Source organism: Aedes albopictus, chromosome 2 (genome assembly GCF_035046485.1).
Source record: "Aedes albopictus strain Foshan chromosome 2, AalbF5, whole genome shotgun sequence".
Lineage (NCBI taxonomy): Eukaryota > Metazoa > Arthropoda > Insecta > Diptera > Culicidae > Aedes > Aedes albopictus.
In genome coordinates, this window is record NC_085137.1 from 482059120 (window position 1) to 482076802 (window position 17683).

The 17683-nt window shown below is 37.9% G+C and overlaps 1 protein-coding gene across 1 annotated transcript in view; it reads left to right on the top strand.

Moving 5' to 3' along the window:
* Positions 1 to 11600: 11600 nt before the first annotated feature.
* The window catches only part of LOC109429048 (uncharacterized), a 50190-nt gene continuing 44107 nt past the window's right edge, over positions 11601 to 17683 (top strand). Inside the window, exon 1 of the mRNA XM_019704883.3 lies at positions 11601 to 12626. The gene's annotated coding sequence lies outside the window, so the exon portion shown is untranslated. The remainder of the gene's footprint in view (positions 12627 to 17683) is intronic.

The window sequence follows — 17683 nt, forward strand, 5'->3', positions numbered from 1 at the left end:
AATAATATTTTAACAATAATCATAAAATGTCGAAATGTTTTCGTCTTAAAAAATCCGTTCCCCAAATTAGCTTCCAGGAAAAATATAAAAGTGTGGGGATGTTCAAAAATAAAAATTAGAAAAATCAAAAACTGAAATTCACGAAATCGAGAATTAAAAAGAATCATCTTCCAAAACATGTTTAAATCGATTTTAGATGACGAAAAATGATATTTAGATCAAAATCAAAAATTTGGGTATTAGAGGGTTAAACAGAATACCGGACAAAATAAGGTAGGCATAATTGACAAGTGCTATTCCTCTGAAATTGCCCGCTGCAGCCAATGCAATGTCTTTTCTTGTATAGAGGGTAAATGACACCATCCAACCAACTAGCAAACAGTTCTTTCTCTTGCCATATCTTCAATAGAATACGGTGTAAGAGTTGATACAGCTGCTCACTACTGTGCTTGAGAAACTCGACCAGGAGTCGTCCTTCCCAGCAGCCTTGTTGTTCTTCAACCATCTAATGGCTGTCTTGAACTCCTCTAGCTTTAGTAGAGGTTCCACGACCTGGCCGTCGTCGCCGATTCTGTCTGTCGCTCTTACGTTCCACCGTTCAGCAATTCTTCGAAGTGCTCTCTCCACCTGGCAGCCACCACTGTTTTATGTTTTATCTGTCAGCAAGTTTCCATCACGGTCGTTTCACATGACGGAAGATGGTGGTGTTTTTCTTCGCACGACATTGACAGTTTCGTAAAACTTCCGCATATCATTCTTCTATATGCTTTTTTGGGTCTGAGCAATCACATTTTTCTGATGGTCTTTTTTCTTTTTGCGGTGGATTAGTTCTTTGGCTGCTCTTGTTTCCTCATATCGCTCTCTGCTCTGCCAGGTTCCCGACACCAGCATTCGGCCAAAGTTTGTTTGCATTCTTCTCGTCCGTTACTCTCTACACGCAGAAAAATGGCGCTTGTTTAAAACAATAAAACGCATGGTTGATTTTCAAACTGAGAATTTAATTATTCCAAAGTTGTATTTAATTGTTTCATTCAGAGTTTATTGATAAAAACAACCGATTACCATCATTTCATATAATGTCAAAAATTTCATTTGTTTTAACAAAATAAAAACCAAAAACATGGTCCGAAAGCACTCACACATCTATAAAATGCTTACCCCAACATCGCCACAGCGAAGAAGGTGCAGCAAATCCATCACGCCAACTTCCAAGTGCAGCTTTGGCCGTGATGGATAACGCGCAGGTACTCACGACAGCATCGACAAAAAGTTGATCGGTTTCGCCTTTTTTGTCTTTTTCTAGTCGTTCTCCTCGCCATCCGCTTACCGACGATCTAAAAATAGATTTCCGAGCTGCCGCAGTTGCTGCCGTCACAAAACAATCACATTCCGGGTTTGTTAGTGGCAAAAGTGCTGTCGTTTGAATCAATCAATTATTTCATGTTTAAAAAACCATATCTCTGTTTATTTTAACAAACTGTCAAAAATTTCGACAAATGAAAATAGTTGTATTATCAAACAAATGGAACAGTTCAGTTTAAACTAGAAATCAGTTTGTCGCTATAGTAAACTGAAAAATCGGTTGATTTGAACTAGAATTTAATTGTGTTTACAATTTATTTTTCTGCGTGTAGCACTCGTCGTCGAATCACCTGTTCCTAGGTCGTCTTTGAGAAGTGTCCATACCCTCCCGCGCAACCGTACTCGTCTCTCCGTGGATAGACTCCCACAGAGTATTGAGCTTATCGCTTTCATTGATCTCATCTATCCAGTTTTTAATGATAGTCAGCCAGCGTACCGTCAACTAAAAAACGCTGGATGTTGATACGCATCGATCGCTGGTTCTTAGCGTCCGACATGATTGATAACCGAGCTCGCATCTCACTAACTACGAGGTAACTCGATCGAAGCCGATGTTGGGACTCCAAAGAGGTCTAAAATCAATGACGTCCGAGAAGTTTCGGCCATCTTTGAGTGCCTCCAGGTTTGCTTGCGGATATACTTGCGTGCAAATTAGGAGCTACTAATGGCCATCCCCCTGGTAGTAGCAAAGGTGGTCAATCTCAGGCAGTTATCGTTTGTGACAGAGTGAAGCCTCTCGGCACCGATGATTGGACGGAAAAAATCCTCTCTTGTGACCTATGCGTTGGCGTTACCGGTGCCTATCTTTGCGTCATGTTTTGGGCATTCTTCATAGGTTTTGTCAAAGCATTCGTAAAACGAATCCTTCACGTCACCGGTTTTGTCGTTGGCCGGAGCATAGACATTAGGTCTGTCCACTTTTTCAAAAATGTTCTCAGATTCTCAAGTCCACCCGCATTTGTTGATTGCCATCCTAAAAGAAGTAGCTGGTCAAAATTTCAGCCAAATCCATTGAAATTAAGATGAGCATCAAATTTTTTTTTCGACTATTTTCGAACCTCAAAAAAACCTTACCAATAACTTATGCTTTTGGCATAAATTGAAAGATATATTTGTTTGCTACAAGTTCTCCGAACAACGTATCCCAATAAAATTAAAGGAAACATATGTAATTATTACATTTGTGATCAGAAAAATCTTAAAAAATTGGTTTTTTGACAGATTCTATTCTGGAACAACCTAATAATGTACGTAATAAGCCATAATTCTAATCTTCTCACTACGGCACCAATCAGCTCATAGCAGACATGTCCAAACACTGCACTGCACGAGGAGTCGATGCTCAAACACACCACCGTGGGTGCCAAACAACCACCTAGCTCTCCGTGTTACAGAACGAACACGCACCGTGTCTGGCTCAACACCGGTGTCGGTGGCGGTGCTCAGGCACTGGGCACGGTGCAGTGTTGCCACATTTTTTTCGGTTTTCATCTGTGATTTTGGTCAAAAAAATCTTTTTCATCTGTAGGAAATTTCAGAAAATCTTAGTAAAAATCTGTGATAGGTTAATGTCTCCAAAATCGAATATTTTTGAACACTTTGTTTAAAAATAACGAAAAAAAAGTTCTTAGAATAACGTCGACCAAAACACTCCCAGGTTGCATCTGAAGATCATCAGAAACCACAAGAACGTCGAAAACAATGCGCCTGAGGCTTGGCCTAGGCCATCCAACTAGAAGATTTAATTTCTATTATTTAAATTTTAGTACCTACCTGAAAATTATAATAAAGCTTTTTTCACGAAAGTCATTGTCATTGTTTTAAAAATCTTAAAAATCTTTTTAATTGCAAAAATCTTTGATCTGTGATCACAGATATCTGTAGGCGAAAATCGGAAAAAATCTGTGTAATTCTAGGTAAATCTGTGTATGTGGCATCACTGGCACGGTGTTTGACGCTTCGGGTAACACGGAGCCCGAGTGTTTCCGATTATGCAAAACACTCGTGCGAGTTCAAGCGCTCGGTGCCGTTCATTCTCCAGCACCAGTTGCAAATGCTGTTGGTCGACGACGAGAGTGAAGTACTTGGCGGCTCCTTTTGTGTCTTTCTCGTCCCTTCTTACACTCAGGCAAATAAACCTAAGATAATCATAAGGTCTAACTTATGAAATGGCCTTTAAACAATTCATAATGACTAGAACGATTTTCATAAGGTCGGTCTATAACGCAGAATCGACTCCCAGTTTGGCTTTTATACACATCTAGCAACACGATATTCTCAAGCGTCGATAGCCGCGTGGGTTGGGCACGAGCTCAGTGATCTCGACGTTCATGGATCGATTCCAGTCTGCATCATTTTGTGATTTTTCTGCTCTTTTCATAAGTTTATCTTATGTAATTAGGTCATAATAAGCATGTTCAATTTTCATAAGGTATTATTATGGCATCCCATACTTTACAGTTATGGCTAAATTTCATAAGGTATTTCGATGAATTTCGGTAGTTTACTTCGCTGAGTGTACTCGGTGGCTCTGATGCAGCCAAGCTACCACGCACTGTGGCCGAGCTCACTGCTTTGGTGTTTCACACAATCGGAAACACTCGACCTCCGTGCCCAACCAAAACTGAAACACGGAGCCGAAACTGAGGCTCGAGTTATTATACCGCATTTAGTTCACTACTGGACTGCGAACTGCGACATTATAAGTGCGAAAGCGTAAATAAAAGTGCGCGATTGCATCAAATCAGGTTGATGTCTTCGGCGCACTATTTCTTCAATCTATGGAGAACAAGTGCTCTGAAGACACCGAGTTGATATGATGCAATCGCGCACTTTTATTAGCGTTTTCGCACTCGTGAAAACTAGTGCGATAGTCCAGTGGTGAACTAAATGCGCTATATAACACCGACACGAGTGTTTCGCCAGTCGCACTGCGTGTTCATCAGTAGAAGCTGAACGAAGGTGGTGATATGAACACACACGGTGGTGTGTTTACGGGCAAACACGCCACCGGTGCGGCACGGTTTGGTGTTTTGCCCATGTCTGGCTCATAGGAAGGAGTTTGGTGCCGTAGTAAGGTGACTGCAATTAAGGCACATCACATATACAGTATCGGACAATAAAAATGCACCAAAGGCGTTTTCCCATACAAAATAGGCAACTTTAGATTGACATATCTCAGTTATCTCTCAACCGATTGTTTTCATTTTTCTGTGACGAACTACAAAACATTTCAATTCTCAAAAACTATTGAAAAAGTTCGGTGATAACTATTGATACAAAAGTTACAGATATTAACCCTTATGTGGCCGACAGGGTACCCGGGTACCCAGCACCCATTTAAAATACACGGTGAAGAAAAAAGCAAAAAAAATGTCGGACACATAACGGTTAATAGAAGCAATAGAACCACCACAGAGCAGGAGCACTGCCTCTCTGTGGTGCGCAATAAAACGTGATTAGTAGAAGTAGTTCGAAGTTATTCGTCTTCTCCTTATCCTCCGGGAGGAAAATACACAACGTGGGGCCTATCAACCGCTGGACGAAACATTGGTCCATGTATGTTGATTGGTTTAGACTTTAAATCAGTAATGCGTAAAACGTTGTATGAATCTCTTTTCTCGATTTTATACGACTGTAAATGATTGTTAAAATGAATGGCCTTATAGACATTACAAAGCAATAGCAGTTCCTGTCTTTCATTGATAAACATTTCTTCGAGTTGGTAAACATTGAGAATTACACCAGAATGCAAATAAAATACAGTACCTTTACTGTAAATTGCACCATTTTTTTCAAACATGTTAAAAACGTTACATTATCTTCCCGTAATGCACAAGCTTTGAAATTGATAAAGGTTTCATGTTTATTCGTAAATTTTGACTTTTTACACGTTCCTACAGATAAATCAATTTCAGGAGAAATAAAGGATTTGTTTAGTACGTGATGAGCAAATTTTAGATTGGCCTTTACAGAGAGCGAACTACATAAATTTTTACGGTTTTGGTTGATCTTTCTGTATTGTTTTGACTCTTTGTGTTTGGACTCATAACGCATCGCCCAATGTGACCTCCCAAGGAACATTCACTCATTTAACCAACATTGCAATGACATTTTTATTCCACACTTGATTAGTTTAACATTATTTTATCACAGCTTGTAATCAGGCGTTGTTCAAACAAAAGTGGAGAAGTTATTCAGCTACCTTTTCTGCAAGCGCCGTACAGGCTTTACAGTCGGAAGTTATCAGCCTCATTAAACTTGTATTCAGCTATTAAAACCTTTTGCAAAAAAAAAAACAAATTGAAGTGCGAGGTGCAGTTATAGTCCAATCATGTTTATTTGTCGCATCTCAACGCATTTATAACACACAAGCTCTTCTAAAAATTTCTCAACTTGGGAACTCATGATCTCCAAACACCCGTCGCATGCCTTGCCGACTACGCCATCCTGGAATTGGTAAGTTGCTTACTGAGAGTGTAATATCTTCGCAATGCTGTGAAAGATCAATATTCATATTTTTGGAAGGTTGTACGTAAATATCTATTAAAAAATAACGACAATTTTGAAATTGCTACGAAAATTAGAAAATATTTCGAATATTTCGAATATTTTGCATTGGTGTGCAACAAACATCAATACATATTTAATAATGAGAAACGTTCCAGTACTGTTCTATTATAATCACTTTGACCTGTTGTTCAATCGAAAAGTGATAATTGAACAAATAAATCATAAACTCGTTTATATAGCTTACTGTTAAACCATTATTGAACATTCCCACAATAGCTGAAGTATTAAACATCGAAAGCATTTGTTCAACTTATGTAGACCACAATAATCAGTTATCTTAGACTGTGGAACATAAGCTTATTAAAGTGTAGAAAAAAGTTCTTTTTCAGCTTATATTAAAGCTAGTAAGGGCAAATCGAACAAACAAAAATTGTTTACGATTGTTAAGCTTATAATTAAATTGCTGTTCACATACGTGCCAAATGTTACATTTTGGCTTATTTACAATGTAAATAGCATCATTTCAGCTTATTTTTAAGCATTTGGTTTTGTTCAGCTGCGAATGTTATAAATCGGCAATAGTTCGACTTGCATGCTTATTAATGACTTTGAATTGTTCCTTGGGCTTAGCGGTCCGCCTTTCAAAATCGCCGTGGGATAATGTGTCAAATTGTGAAATTTAAGTTTCAATGTGTCATTGAATAAGTTTATGTATTGCTTGTAATGGTATTCGATTTACAATCGGAGTTCTTTAACCATTTCGTGTGAAATACTATTGCGACATTTGCACCCATTTAGACTCGGCCGAAATTCATTATCATCACAGTCGAATTTCGCACACGACTTCGCAGCGGCTAGCATACACAAGTTCGGTTGAGTTCAGGACAGGGGCGTCGGATGCACGACAGGTAAACAAAATAAGTTTGATTAATGTGAAATTTCGCTGGGAAATGATGATTCAGTGGATTCTCAAATTATCACAGTAGTCTAAACATTAAAGAGAAACCCAATATTCAAAAGAACAATGTGCAAAATTTTTCCAAGACTGCAAAAAAGAGCCAGACTTCGTCGTTTTACGGAACTGCCTTTTATTAGAGGCAGAAAAGTAATAAACTGTTTAATCTCACTAGCTGTCATTTTGATTTGCTTATTTTTTAAACTATTATCTCTGAAGTCATCTAGGATGTTATCTGAATTCAAGTTTCAATAAACAAATAATTTTTTCTATGGTTCAGATCAGGTAGAGTTACATATATTTTCATGTATACGAATGCTGTAAATCATAAGGGGCGACACCCTCACATCATGCATAATATCGAAATAAGAATTATTAACTACATGAAAAGATGGAATACTGTTGAATATACTTCTTCTTTTCAAACCTGTCCGAGATACGTCATTTAGCGCTATATCTGCCCAAGTAACCACAAGCATTATATCATAACATTAATTCAATCGTATTATAGTTTAGCTAATGCGAGATAACTTTTTTTCTACACCTGTCAAGTAATAGAGCGTTTAATCTACATTATGAAAGCATTGAAGCATTATGGGATTTTGACAGCTCGGTATAGTTCTATAGGGACGTTGTTTAATGTTTCATTGCATTACCATGTTTAAAGCTTTATGGCAATCAATAATGCAAGGATTTATTACTTTATATATGCCTTTACTAATGCTTTCATAGTTGTAAACAGAAAAACATGAGCTCGAAAAAAAATCTGGTTGGGACATTAAGACAATCAGATGCTGAGGGAACAAAAATTATGTGGGGTTGAGGTAATGGTTTCCTTATTTAACATATAGTGTCCCGATTTCATAAAATAAATGGTAGAAGTGTGCACGTATGAAAACAATAAGAGCAGCATCAACACATACTAGTTTATATCTTTATATTATCTTCGTTTGTGGAATCAATTGGTTCTGCAATCGCTTGTTTTCGAATGAATTTGGGAGAGTAAGATAACTGATGGCATTCAGACCCTAGCCCAACTTTTTAGAGCAGCTGAAAACACAAATCAATAAAGCACGAGCTAAGTATACGTTACTTTATGTTGCACATTTTTCCTGGTGCAAAATACACGGTAGTCGTAGCACAGCGTTAGCACGTCCGAGTTTCATCGCAGTCCAGTTTCAGCAGTCTAGGTTCAATTCCCGAATTAGAATAAAAAAAACATCAGAGTGAGAGTATCGGAACAGGTATGAGAAGATAAAAATAGACAGCAAAAGGAAAAAATACTTTTTTTTCTTTTGTTGACATGATGCCTTAAGTATACATTCCATACTATTTCATTGCATTAGCTATATGGTACAAGCATTTTATATGCTTTATCAATCACCACAGTAAAGCTTGCTTTAAATCAACAATAGTAGCGCCACTTTCGACTTTAAACCTACTTTAATGGTACCTATATGACAAAACAACTTTACATCGCATGTCATATAATACACTATAAAGCGAAATTAATGCTCTATATGCAGCGTCATGGTTACTTGGGTGTTTCGTAATTTTCTTCGGTTCTGAAAAAAATAGGATGTTCTATGCAATCTGATTCGGTTCGTGTACAAGTCCGTTTACAAACTCTGCAGAAATGATTTGCTCGAAAGCACTCGACCCAGTCTAAAACTCCTTTAACTCCCAAATTATCTCCAACAATGAATCCGATAACAAAACTAATTTTGATTTTATGTATATTACCATTCTACTGCACAAGTGGAACTGCATGCAGAGCAAGACTCAAGCTAAGATGGTGGCTACCTACATACATTACCATTCTACTGCACTTCTAATCCATTTATCTCTAAATCAATGAGTACATCAATCAATTTCTTCAATGTCTGATCGTTTCTAAAATCTTTTTTATCTTGGCTTTTTATAAATCCTGCTGTTAGAATGTTGCACAATCTACCGGATAAGTAGCGACGAAGGCAAGGAATACTGAAATAAATTCCACATATCGACGTAGATCTCGCGTGAGGTGACGAAGTATCTCCGGTCACGGTCAAATTGCAGATAAATGGAGTATATACTCCCTGCATTGAAAGTGCATAAGAATTCGAATGTATGACATTATTGAGGGTGTCCATTCTGCCCCGCCTACCCCTACGTACATTAGGGTGTTTCAGAACAAAATCTATTGAAAAATCAACTTTTTAAGGTTTTTCTGATTACAAATGTGATACATACATAATTATTTACATAGGTTTCCTATAATTTCATTGGGATACGTTGTTCGGAGCAAACAAGTATATCTTTCAAATTTCAAATTTCCACGCTTAATCCGCCATCGCATGAATCAGTCTTATCAGCTTCGCCGGAAAACCACATGTTCGACCATAATCTGCTTTAACTCGTTTCCCTCGTTTCTGTTTACAGAATCAGTACATCGTGCGCTGGAGCTGCTTCCCAATTCATTGCTGCTACTGCTGCCCTATATTTATTTTGAATAGCAAGATCGTACACACCGATCAATGGATAGATGGCAGATTTGTTTTATTATACTCACCTGGATATTTCGATATTTTCGACATCCCAGATACTAAGGAATCATGTTGAGAAACTAACTTCATCCGGTTTGGTGTAATATTCGTTTCTGTAGCTGACATGAATTTTCAAATAATTCTAATTGTTGCCCATCTACGGTCAAGCCCTGACTTCAGTCAGGTCGTCAAGATTTCTGCTATCTCGTTGAATATACAAAGATTGTCGACTATTTAAAGTATCAATTCGAGAAGAGAGCGAGGAATACAATAGAAAATAGAGTAATAATTCTAACACCCATGTTCTGTAAGGACATATTCTGACAATATATCGAGATATCCGAGAATTTTATAAAGACTGGTAAAAAGGTTCTAGGTGTTCATGATGATTGTAATGACGTTTGAATTCAATAAGCGTACCATATATCATATTTCAAATCTTTTGAAAATGATACAAGTGAGCGCAAACTTCGATAGTTCAGAAGTTTTGAGTGTCTCGGAATCTTGGAAACTCAATACTTCGACCCGAAGCCAACTTCAACAATCATTTCAGTAACAAATTTTGAAAACGACGTATAATGAATGGTGTAGCATTGATTATACGTCGTTTTCAAAATTTGTTACTGATTTAACTTCCTGATGCAAACTTCCATTGAAATATTTTGCTTATGAGAAGGCTTGGGAGAGCAGAACGTACTTGGTCATTGTTTTTATCCGACCAGACCCGGCGACCCACCGGTATTACTCCATCCAGCAGTCCAAGATAAGTTAGAGACTATAATATAGACTATAAGATATTATATTTTCAAAACTAATGGTCCCATTAAACGTGACAAATATTTGAAACAAGCCCAACAAATTCGATAAAAATCATCGTCACGCAAACATAATCGCCCAATGCTAGTGATGATATTGTTCTACCATCTATTGTAGCAAGGCAGCTGCCTATAGCACTGGAATAATCTGAAAAGCGATTTGATCAAGATTGTGCTGTTGTTAGTGGTCAATCATTCTCCTGTATGAAGGGCCAAAAAGGGTTGTGCGGACCCGCAAGCAGAGACACTTGCGCGAAACCCGCGTCAGGGGAAAAGAATCTCCTTCCAGAAGAAAGTTCTCACGAACAACTGCAAAATCAAGCCCTCGATTGACAGAATACTCTCAATAGATGGGGTCGAAGAGCCCGCCCTCAATCCACGAAATGTTAACAACAAGGAGGAGGCAGTTCCAAGCTCCTGTCCAAATCGTTTCAATCGGGTGCCCTGATGGTCCCTCCCTTTCCCAATATATGATGAGATATGTATATGTAATGTATGTCAGTGTGTGTTGTGTATGTTTTGTTATACATTTGTTTGAAAAACAATCATAATCATGATTAATAAGCATTTATAAAATATGCAAAAATTTACCTGATTACTCCTGAAATAAAATGTGGATTAGCAACAAAACATTGAAAAAAAAAACATCAAATCTCGATCCTGGAATGTCTGCTCACCACTGATCGGCCACTTTAGGCATGAAAACATTAACAAGATCGAAATTTGATGTGGTGATAGGTAGATCTTACGCCGCAACGCACCATTCTAAGGTGATCTACCCACGTTACGGGGCACATAATCGCCCAATGCTAGTGGTACGCAAAACCACTGAGTAGATGGCGGTAGTGAGCAAACGTCAAACAGGAGCAAAAACGATGCGAGCACAATTGTTAAGCTTAATCATTAATGAGCGTGCAATTTGCGAACTATGCAATATTTGAGTAATCCGTTAAAAAGGGAAACGATGGGAAGTGAGTAGAGTGAGACGTCTGTTTGTCTGTGGTGAATCATAGCAACCTGAGATAAATGTCGAACTTCAATGGCAAATATTTGGCATAATGACGACAAACAGTCTAATGGCACCTTACCCTTCCAGGACGCGCGCCATCAAGCAACCGAAACTGCACTGCGCTCGCGCTGTATACGAAAAGCGAGGTTTTTTGGTAGTGTTGTACTTTTTACAACAGCGCCCGCTGAAGGGTTAAGGGGTTATGCGAGTTGGGGTTCAAAATCTGGTAATATTCGGTTGAGAAAAGGGCTGTTGCTGTTTTTTTTTCAATATTCAAGTTTCAACTGTGATCGCAGTCGCAGTGTAGGTAGATTGAGAAACACTGTCCAAGACTCTTCGGAGAATGGGTACACAAATGGAAACGCGCGCGCGTTCTCTCTCTGTATATGGTATAGATTTTTTTTTCCGTAACCACCGGCCACAATCCCATCCCATCCAGTCTTGAACGAGACATTCTTCGATAGAGACGTGCCTTCTCCTCTACTTCCTGAATTCAATTGCGCACTCACGTGCTACACTACGGGAGAGGTAGCAGTTCGGACGGTCGTTGAAAGCCCTGCTAGCTGATGGTGGACGGACACTTGTTGTTTACTGTCGTGTGGCCATCAGCGCGGTACACGGAATCCGCGGGAGAACACTGAGCGGGGTGAGCTTGGCTCTATAACGTGTGCATTGTTTGCTTCTGGCAGAAAGCTCGTCGCGTGTGTCCCTGTTTTCTATTGTTTGCCAAACCGTCGCCATCGGATACATCTTTGTCTAACTGACGACCGTCAAAGTGTGCGGTGACAGTTTTGAAAAGTTTGTCATATCGACGTCGATGGTTGCTGTGTTGCTCCCGTTGGGGCGAGTGAGTTAGAAGGCTCAAGGACTTCTAGGCATGCTTCGATGATAAGTGCAACGATGCGATTTATTACGGGTTCGATGCAGGACCCGCCACGGTGTCCACTACATCACGCAGTCAGACAAATGGAAACACGCAAGCCGGAAATGTGGTTTATCTGGAAGTGCTGATGGGGTTTTACAAGCCAGCGGTGGTTTCGAATTGCGTTGTCCAAGTGGGTCAATCGGTGGATCGAAATGTGAACTGGTGAAGCATTGGTGGTTGTGTTGTAATTTTAATGAAGAAAAACTGTCCTTAATAATTGCTTTTTGATGCAATCAAGCACGATTTGAACCCGTACAGAAGAACGACGCAAGTACAGCAGCTGTCCGCTACCTACATAAAGTTATCAAACAGTTTGACGAGTCGCAGAAGACCAAGTTGGAAAAGTGACGTCATTTATTCATCATTATCACCCAGTCCAACAGCAGACACCGGACGACAATAGAGAGAGGGAGCTATTTCGGTGTACACTATTGCTAGGTACACTTACACACTTCTCGAGCATCGCTTATCGTCGCTTGACTTGATGGGGATGCATTATACATGAGAGCAGTGGACGAAATTGGTAAGTTACTCTAATGACAACGACAGCTTTAAGTGTGTTGAAGATTATTTTTGTCGCAAAATGCTGATATAATTATGACTGTTATGTTAGTGCTCTGGAAGCACTTGAAAACAGATTTTCAAGTATGCATGGTTCTGTCGTAATATGAATGGGTTAGTAACGAGATGATAGTGAAAAGGTTTTGTGATAATATATGGTTTTCTGGAAAAGACAGTGATCAAAATATATTGAAAAAAAAAACAAATCTTCGTGCATTCTTGAGACACCCTAATGTTAAAGTGCCTTTAATACATACAATACAGTGAAAAATGCTTTACGGAATAGGTACTCTCTTTCAATCTATACTGACATTTGCATCATCCTTTTGAAATACAAACGAATAAATCTCAAATTGATTAGAAACTTGTGTTATCACAGATGCGACCAACGTGTCTGACGAAGTAGGTATGAAATCAGTAACAAAATAAATTACGCTTCAAACCTTCGTTTTCGAAAAGAAATTTCGAATAAATGCGAGTGACTGTGGTATTTGGGAATAGTGTCAGTGCTGTTGTTTGTAAAAATGTGTCCTGCATTGACCTTTTGGATCTTCTGTTTTTCCAAACCTTTAGTAGTTTTGCTCCCCTATCATCTACTGGAAACTAAATAAACGTCATAATGCTATTCGAGATGTTGCTTTTAAACCATGACATTACAGATCTATTTAATTATATGAAATCCCATGATAGCGCAATAGACAAGACACGATTAGGGGTAGTAGGGGTAATTTGGCCAATGGGGTAATTTGAGCATCACTTGGAAATCACCTAAAATCTAGTATTTTTTTTTTTTGCAAATTCACCTTACAGCTCTAATACTGGTTTGATATTGGAGTGATTCAGACACGAATGCCACTACCAAACGTGGTAAAGTGTCTTTAATAAATAATAATAATAATAATTGGAGTGATTGAAACATTAGAATGAAGTAATCTAATCCCATAGAAAATTAGAAAAATTAAATTTAAAATTGTTGGCCAAATTACCCCGACGAGGGCTGAACAAAAACCCCACATAAGACTTCTCTTGTTTAAATACCTTAGATGACTTTCAAATTAGTTTGTTTTCCATATACTTCAAGTTGATACTATATGATTCAATATCAAGCGAAGGAAACAAAGTTTCAATTACGTTAGGCAATATAAATTTTTCATGGAAAATAGAGCGCCCATATTGCCCCGATGGTTCAAAATCGACGCAAAAACAACACTTTTTTCAAAAATCATTTTTTGGCATATAAACACGATTGGACTATGATATTTTTATGCAACTAGTGTATTATTATCAGAATCATTCTGGCCGTAGGATATGCGAGAAATTCAACGTTGTTTTCTGCATCCTTAATCGACTCTTGTTTAGGGTTGGCAAATTACCCCGATTTACCCTACATGTCACTTTTAACATGATACTTTTTATTTCAATACACACAGTAATGACCTGGTTTTGTCAGCCATTTGGGATTTTTTTTTGCACTTTGGGCTGACAAAATAAAGTAGGCACATGACAAAATCGGCACCTTATTTTGTTTCTTTTTTATCAACTGCTAAACAAAAAATGATTGTGATCCATGTTACAATTTATCAGAGAGTGTATGCTTTAGTATAAGCATTGTTCTTTAGCTTCTTCTAGCAGAACTTCGTCTGCTTGTTCTTCGTTATAGCCTAAATTTAGCAAACACCGCATACTAAAAGCTAATAGGAAGAACACGCTGCGATATAGGCATACCCCTATGAAGAGTGGGAATTCCGAAAAAGCTACCGATCGATAGAACTTGTGATGAAAACAGAACAATACATAGGCAGTCGGATCCTGAAACTTTTGCCAGTTTTGGTAAGGTGGTATGAACTACCAACCAAGCCGATCTGTTTAAAAGCACATGTCGTACGGCAGAAGTATCACGCATTCGATGTATTCGTTCAACACATGTCCTAATTTGCCTAATTTCACCTTTTATGAAAAAATTCATATTTGTTCGCAACCTAGCGAATATTATCATATCTATCATTTCATTATCCACTTTGATCTCTACTCTTTTATACTCTGAGTAGAAAAAGTCCGATATAGCCATAAAATGATTAAGTTATAAATATAATACGGTCGAAAAATCAGAATATGATACACAATATGATGTAACTTTTGAAAGCTTTAGCGATAATTTCTTATGAGGTGCTGCATTTTGTTGAGGGCTGAAAGCAATCTCCTAGAGGAGTAATCTACGAAAAAAATCCCAGAATTAATTCCTGGAGCAATCCCAGGAAGAAATTCTGGAGAAATTCTTGAAAGAATTCGAGCAGCGATTCCCGGGGAAATACGAGCAAGAATCCTTGTTTCTCGATAAAATATGTGTAGGTATACCATAACATGAAAATGGCCTTTCCAGTACCGTAATCCGGGGTCAAATTGATCACTTTAAAACAACTTTTGCGGATAACATTAGTGACAATTCAAATATTGCCAAAAGAATTTCTGTAAAATCAGTACCCAGTAGATCTCCATCAAACCATGTGACAGAATTTTGTTCAACAAGTTTAAACATTTAGTTAAATTAATCCAAAAATCAAAAAATTGAGTATGCCACTTTGGGGCGAAATCGATCAGTTAAAAAGATAAAAATCCTTATCCACTTAATTTTGCTCTTCTGAACCCGAATAACGCGTCAAAACTCTTACAACTAGTGAATTTGACACTTGAAATGCAAAATTAAATTTAGAAATTCCCACCTTAACGCCTAAAGGTAGGCAATTTCCTTTGCAATAAATAATTTTTATTACAATAAATGACTTTTTCGTCAAAAAAGAACTTTTTTTTAACTTATTTATATTCAGAATAGCTTCTTAACTTTCCAACCAAGGCTCCACATAAATGTTAATACAAAAAAATACGGGAAGTCAAAGTGGCAATCGATTGTTTAGAAGCAATGATTTCAGCTAAGTGAGAAATACATTACAAATTCCTAAAAAAAATAAGGCAAAACTAACTTTTTTCTATACAAATAATAGTCTGAACTCATCTCTAGACATCTATGGACTAAATGAGGTAAGAAGTTTGTGATCATTACGACGCTTAGAAGTTCCTGGTATACAATTACAATGTAGTACCCAAATTATCAATTTCACCCCGTTGACCAATTTGACCCCGGTTTACGGTATTGACTAAATTAAAATACTGCTATTTAGTCTTGTCCGACGTTTCGATCATATTTGGGACCTTTCTCAGGGACTCTAAAAGAGGTTGTCCATTTATTTTCTTGTTGTTTACATAACCCAAGTAACCACAAGCATTATATCATAACATTAATTCAATCGTATTATAGTTTAGCTAATGCGAGATAACTTTTATTCTACACCTGTCAAGTAATAGAGCGTTTAATCTACATTATGAAAGCATTGAAGCATTATGGGATTTTGACAGCTCGGTATAGTTCTATAGGGACGTTGTTTAATGTTTCATTGCATTACCATGTTTAAAGCTTTATGGCAATCAATAATGCAAGGATTTATTACTTTATATATGCCTTTACTAATGCTTTCATAGTTGTAAGCAGAAAAACATGAGCTCGAAAAAAAAAATCTGGTTGGGACATTAAGACAATCAGATGCTGAGGGAACAAAAATTATGTGGGGTTGAGGTAATGGTTTCCTTATTTAACATATAGTGTCCCGATTTCATAAAATAAATGGTAGAAGTGTGCACGTATGAAAACAATAAGAGCAGCATCAACACATACTATTTTATATCTTTATATTATCTTCGTTTGTGGAATCAATTGGTTCTGCAATCGCTTGTTTTCGAATGAATTTGGGAGAGTAAGATAACTGATGGCATTCAGACCCTAGCCCAACTTTTTAGAGCAGCTGAAAACACAAATCAATAAAGCACGAGCTAAGTATACGTTACTTTATGTTGCACATTTTTCCTGGTGCAAAATACACGGTAGTCGTAGCACAGCGTTAGCACGTCCGAGTTTCATCGCAGTCCAGTTTCAGCAGTCTAGGTTCAATTCCCGAATTAGAATAAAAAAACATCAGAGTGAGAGTATCGGAACAGGTATGAGAAGATAAAAATAGACAGCAAAAGGAAAAAATACTTTTTTTTCTTTTGTTGACATGATGCCTTAAGTATACATTCCATACTATTTCATTGCATTAGCTATATGGTACAAGCATTTTATATGCTTTAGCAATCACCACAGTAAAGCTTGCTTTAAATCAACAATAGTAGCGCCACTTTCGACTTTAAACCTACTTTAATGGTACCTATATGACAAAACAACTTTACATCGCATGTCATATAATACACTATAAAGCGAAATTAATGCTCTATATGCAGCGTCATGGTTACTTGGGAATTAATTAGAATAAATTTGGTTTTACCAATCATCATAGTTTCTTCGTCCAGTGTGTTCTGTGGATTGGATTTCTGCGGTCAAATGTCAAGAATGGAAAGGCCATTTCCAAGTTACACTCCATCACAGTCAGAACCAAAAACGGGTATGCCCTAAGGCAGTGGCGTAGCCAGAAGTTGTTTCGGGGAGGGGTTTTCAACGGTCAATGATACCTTTTTTGATTTGATACTTACTTTTTGTGAACAGTAATGAGCAATTGTATTCGTGGTTTCAAAATAGCGGCGCAGCCGAAAAATTTTCTCGTCGCAAAGTGCTTTATACTGAAAATTTCTTCCACAAACATTAGCTCTGGGGGGGGGGGGGGCTTTAACCCTAAACCCCCCTCCCCCCCCCGTGGCTACGCCACTGCCCTAAGGCAAGCCTGAGCAACCTTTATTTTCCGTGGCCACATGTTGCGCTCCGTTCCAAACGACGGATCGAAATTGAGATTCTACGATCCAGAGTTCCAATTGCCATTTTTTTTCTTTGGATTTTAATAGAATTTCGGAGCTTATGAAAGTTTTTGCACAATTTTGAAGCAGTTTATAAATATTAATTATGAAATCATGCAGAGGTTCCCAAACTTTTTACTACCGCGGCAGTATTTTAATACTTTCAGTTCAAAATTTATAACG